Here is a 6,000-nt window from a genome sequence, read left to right on the forward strand (position 1 = left end):
CTTTATGTACAGGACCTCCTGTACTTACGAACTTTCAGAGATACAAACAACACCATGATCATAAATTTACAAACTTTCAGAGATATGAACAACCATGATCATAAATTAAAACTACTTTACTGTATTATTATCACAATTTGCTTAGTGTATTTAATGTATTTAGATTTTATACATGATTCGTACTATTAAAATACTCTATGAAATGCAGTACAATTCTAGTATTGTTTTTTAGTATGAAAAACATAAAAAAAGATTGTATGTATCGACTCTGAGTATATCAAGTTGGACTAACGAACAAATCAAGATATGATCAGCTGTTAAGAATATAACTCATTGTAGACAGAGAAGCATCTGTAACAGATGATGTAAACCACATTCTTAAATATACAGATTTTAACCACAAAACTCCTTACAAGTCACTTAAAACAAATACAAATACGGTTAATAATATCATTAAAGTCGCAGATAAAAAGACTTCTTACTTGTGCTCTATAATCATCTGTCAATACAACTGCAATCACGATGCCACCTATGTTAGTAAAAGCCAATGTCATTTGAAAACTCAAGAATTTGGAGGATGGGGATCTATCAGTGGGATCTGGCCGTCATTTAATTGGACCTTCTTTTGGTAGCATCAGAAATCAAACTTGGTAAAAAAAAATAAAGCAGTAAAATATACAAAAATCTGAAACAGAATATTTCTTCAAGAAGTGTAAATAATCAAGCAGTTTTTATGTCAAGGAGACTCCAGGGGTAAGTGAAAGAGTACAAATATGTTAGTTAAAAGGTAAAGTTAGCTGTGGAAGGAGAAACCATGGGAGATGAGGGGCAGTAAGGTTGTTTAGAAGAACTCACTCAGAGAAGGGGTTGTTTTGGAAGGTGGGTGGAGTTAGGGATGCAGTGTTGGATGGGTGAAGATGGCTAGGGATGCATCTGACTTGCTAGAGCTTGTTTTGTGTTGTGTTTTTATCCTTACTGTATCATTATTCCAAATTTTATTAGAGGATATGTACAGTACTGTGCTATAAAACGGCAAAAGAAAAAAAAGGAAGAAGAGATACAGTAGAGAGAGAGAGAGAGAGAAACAACCTGAGGTATTGCTTACACTGGAGCCTATATAGTTACAGACACACACACACACACCTTCACTTTTTAATTTATATTTTATGCTATTCTCATTTACAGTTTTACTGTACTCTCTCAATTTTAATTTTACAAACCAAAAAATAAATGTAATCGTGTGCATAGGATACGTACATATGCACACACTCCTTTGCTTTGGATGGCGACACTAGGACTTCAGTTATAAATAGTACATGTTGTCAACAGCTACAAATTTGCATTTTAAATATTTGTACAGAAATCTGAGATAAAATATAAACAGTGATAAAATATTATAATCATACTTAGAGTCACCTGAACTTGTAACAAAGTACTGATTTTTCAAATCCTTACTAGATCAGCAAATTCTCAATAAATATATTTATTAATAGATTAGACCTCATAATCACAGATGTTCCAGTTATTGTCAAGCCCTAGTTCTGTCACCATATAGGCACATCTGATCACTATGCCATTAAGATGGACATATTTGTCAATCAGTACAGATATTCCTAATGCACCATCAGAAAAAGAGTCTGGATGAAATTTAGATCCAATTGGGATCGCATTATTGAAGCTTGCCAGGCACCTAATGTTTTGCTGGTGGCTATGTTAATACGGTATGTTCCAGGAAAGGTCATCAAATTCAGGACTAATGACCAACTATGGTTTGACAATATGTGTGGATAACCTTACCAGGACAAATAGACCAAATTCAACACATGGAAAAAAAACTCATTCCAATGAAAATTACACCATTTTTATAGTCTCGCTGTGCTGCAAATAGAACTTATCATACAGCCAAGAGAAATTACGATACTTCCTTGAAGGGGACACTCATAGGAATTACTCAGCCTTACCCATTGTGGACCAAATTGGCCATCGTCCATCTTTGGGTCATGCTTGTCTTCCATTCTCCCACTACTAACAGATGATGGTAGATTGGTTACTGGCCATAAGAAAAAGGCTGAATTGCTTCACTGAGCTTTTGAAGCTAAGCAATGAGCTGAGGATTTCCCTCTCCTGGACACTTGTCATTCTGAAGCTTTTCTTACTAAATTTGCATATCATGATATAAATGCTAAGAAAATTCTTGGTAATCTTGAGAGCTGCAGTGGAAAAAATCCTGATGTTTTCTTCCATTTAAAAAAAAAAAGTTTTGAGTGTGTTGTCTCCCAAGATTAGTATGTTCTATAGATTTTTGTGCCAGTGTAAAAATCTTTGCTGATGCGTGCAAGCTTAGTGATACACTGCCCGTTCCAATGAATGGCATATCTTCAGATTGCAGTAAATACATGCCAATTTCTATTCTCCCTGTACTCTCAAAAGTTGGTGAAAAACTTAATTTTAAGCCACTATACTTATAAATATGTGGAATCTAAAGGATTGTTAGCTGATAGTTTATATGCATATAAGAAGCAGTTAGGTACCTTCAATGCTCTTTACACCTAACATGCCATTTGCTAGGGAACCTTGATAAGGGTTTCGAGTGCAGAGTAATTCAAAATGGCAAATTTATAATCAATTTGTATTTTTCATAGATAACAAACCTGAGGTTAAAAACAATAAAAAATTGCAAAGCAAGGAATCTGTAGCATCTGGCAACTCATGCAAGTAGCATCTGGCAACTTATGCAACTTATATGAGGTGAAAGCAGGTCACCGACCAAACATAGAACCCCTTTCTTTGACTGCCTTGGAGAGTAGTCGCTAGTGCTCTCCTTCCCTAGCTGGTTGCTTTGTTTCTCAGTGATTTCTTTGCTTCAGTGTGTTTGTGTGTGTGTGTGTGTGTGCCTTGTTGATTATCATGGAGTCCTCCAATTCTTCTAGGCCTCATCAATGCATGTGCCTGGGCATTCAGGGATTTCTGTGCACCAGGTTTTTGGTTGCTACCATTACAGATCCCCATAGTACATGCAGTAGATGCCAATCTAATTTTTGTACCATTAATAATCCTTGCCAGGAATGTCGTTCCTGCCCTGTGTCACAGTGGAGGGCGTATTAAAAGGAGCAGCAGCATCGTAGATTATCTAATTGTCCTTCTTGGGAGAGTTTTTCACCTCCTCATTTGGACAGTTCAGTATCCCCCCTCTTCCAGAGGCATGAAATTTTTCTTCTCGCACCAGCAACCATCAGCAACTGTCGTCCGAGAACGATCTTTTGCCGCAATCGTGTTTTGCCGAACCTTTGGGAGAGTTTGAGTATTTGTGGTGGTACAAGACGTACGTAGATATGTCTGAACGTCGAATGGAGTGCGAAAGGCGTGTTTTACCTCTTGAGAGGGATCGTGTGAGACGTATTTTGGACTTGGATGCTGGCGAGGGACCAAGCACCCAAGATGACCTCGCTCCTCAACGCCGTTCTGTGCGGCCTCGTGGCCGAAAGTGTTCAAACACCACATCGTGTGTCTCGTGTGCCTTTTATAACCCTTAGGAAGCATCGGGGTGTCCTGAGGGGCATTCATAGGCATTTTGGAGGCCTCGAACCAAAGGACATAGACGATTACTTGTTAGAGCTTGATCGGGAGCATTTCACAAGTCGCCATTTTGATGGCGGTTGGTCATCTAGTGACGAGGACATCACTCCCGATGTAAGTGATGATGAATATTTGCCCCCATTGTCCGTACGAGGGTCATAGGCTGAAAGTGAGTTGGAGTTCAGTGGTTTTAGTGCTTATGAGGGGGAATCTGAGGAGGAGGACTTGTCGTCGTCTAGTTTTGTTGTCGATGACACAGAAAGCGAGGGCCTAAGTGGGGAAGATGGGCCAGTGGGGGGGTTTCGAGTGCAAAACCGTCGTAGAAGGTCGGAGCGTCGCGCCAGCCAAGGTGAAGGCCAGTCATCTGAGAGTGACGAGGGGTGATCGGAGGACCCCACCCCACCTAACATGCACCCATTCACGGCAGCACCTGGGCTCACCGTACCTGTTCCTCTCACTGCTCTGGGGTTCATTTAGCTGTTCCTTACGCGGGCATTGCTGGAATACCTGGTAGCAGAGACGGCAGACTACGCTCGGTACTGCCGTGACAAACTACGGACGACATTGTCGTATTGCTGGCGGGGCTGCAACCTCACCGACATGGCACATTTTTTGGGGCTCCACATATTTTTTGTAATGATGCCTGCTGCCGACGTCAGGCAATATTGGAGGCAGCATTATTTTTTAAGTATGCCCAATGTGCCCGGCATTATGTCCCGTGATAGTTTCCTGGCGTTGGACAGGTATTTCAACGCCTTCAACCGAAGGCCCATACCCCGGAATAATTCTGATTGCCTCAACTTAGTCCGCCCAGTGTTGGAGTACATTCGTGAACAGTGCGAGTTTCTCGTGGTTCCTGGCAAGAAGCTTTCTTTGGATGAGGGGATGATGCCTTACAAAGGACGTCTGAGCATAAAAGTGTACAACCTCAAGAAGCCAAAGAAATATGGTGTGAAATTGTTCTTTATTACGGAGTCCAACACTGGATATGTCGTGGACTTCTCGGTGTATTCCGGGGTCTTCTCCACGCTGCGTGACACTGTCTTCAGTCTTGTGGATCGTTTCCGTAACCAGGGATACCACCTGTTTATGGATAATTATTATAACTCGGCATCCCTGGCCCAGGAACTGTATGAAGCAGGTGTGCATGTCAGTGGTACTCTTTGGTTGGTGCGTGAGGCCCCGAATGTCCTCGAGGTTCGCTAGCCAGCTGCAACACCTGGCAAGAGGAGAGGCAGAGTGGTGGCGCAAGGGAGCTGTCTTCGTCATCTGTTGGAAGGGGGTCTGACTCATCCCCATGATTACGATGAGTCATGAGCCCATCCAAGAAGAGGTCGTCCAGCGGAAGAAGACACGTCGGCAGGGCCCAGTTATGTATGAGGAGTTTCGTGTCAAGCGGCCTACCGTCATTGGGCACTACAATAGGCACATGGGAGGAGTTGATCTCTTTGATCAAAAAAAAAAATTTTTCATCCCCAGTATTATCCCATCGCCAGGAGAACCAGGATGTGGACACAGAAGCTCCTCAAATACATTCTTCAGTTGGCCCTCCAGAATGCCTACATCCTCTACTGTGGGTACTATAATTCAGACCTCCGGAGACTGTCCCACATCCAGTTTCTCGAGGTGGCTGGGAATGCCCTCATCAACTTCAATCCCGATGAGTGGCCTTCCATCACCGCCCCACTGCCCCGAGCTCCAGATCTGCCCCTAGAGGAGGGCCAACTTCAGTCATCCTGCTGCTGCCGCTGCTGCCGCCACTGCTGCCGCCACCACTGCTGCCGCCACCCCTGCTGCTGCCATCCTTGATGATCCTGCCCCCGCTCAGATTCCGACTTCTCGTCGGATAGTGGACCCTGTGTGTTGGCTGCAGCCAGGGGATCACACACTGGAGGCTATAGAAGGGCGCAGGCAGAAACGGTGCCGGGTGTGCCATATGAATGGCAGAAGGAGAGACACCCGGTTCTTCTGTCGCACCTGCAATATAGCTCTTTGCAGGTTCGGGGAGTGTGACCGTAAGTACCACACTGCAGTTATATATTGGAGTGCGCCTACCCTAGGGACAACGGAGTGCGCAGAGGGCCGCCGAAGGGCGGCAGCCCATCAGCAGTAAGGGCGCGCGTCTCCCTCCTCCACCTGTGCCTCGTCATGTCGAGAGGAAAAAAATGCAAGACTCTTCAATGGAGGAGGGAGAAAACAAGAATAGAACGAACAGTCAAGATTTGCAGTGAGTATTCTGCATTGATTATATATTTAGTTTTATATTTATTACAAGTTTTTATATATCTGTATTTATTGATGTATTTTATGTTATTTCATTTTATGCAAAAAGAAAAGTTTTCACCTGCATTCCTTTTCGTTATGTATTTGTACCAGAATACAAAAATGTAATTCTATATATATATATATATATATATATATATA

At 42.7% G+C, this 6,000-nt stretch overlaps 1 protein-coding gene across 3 annotated transcripts in view; it reads left to right on the top strand.

The window, feature by feature from the left end:
• Positions 1 to 6,000, top strand: part of LOC135205298 (dnaJ homolog subfamily C member 13-like) — a 683,293-nt gene that overhangs the window by 410,685 nt on the left and 266,608 nt on the right. The gene's annotated exons all lie outside the window — the stretch shown is intronic.

This window comes from Macrobrachium nipponense, chromosome 49 (assembly GCF_015104395.2).
Source record: "Macrobrachium nipponense isolate FS-2020 chromosome 49, ASM1510439v2, whole genome shotgun sequence".
NCBI lineage: Eukaryota > Metazoa > Arthropoda > Malacostraca > Decapoda > Palaemonidae > Macrobrachium > Macrobrachium nipponense.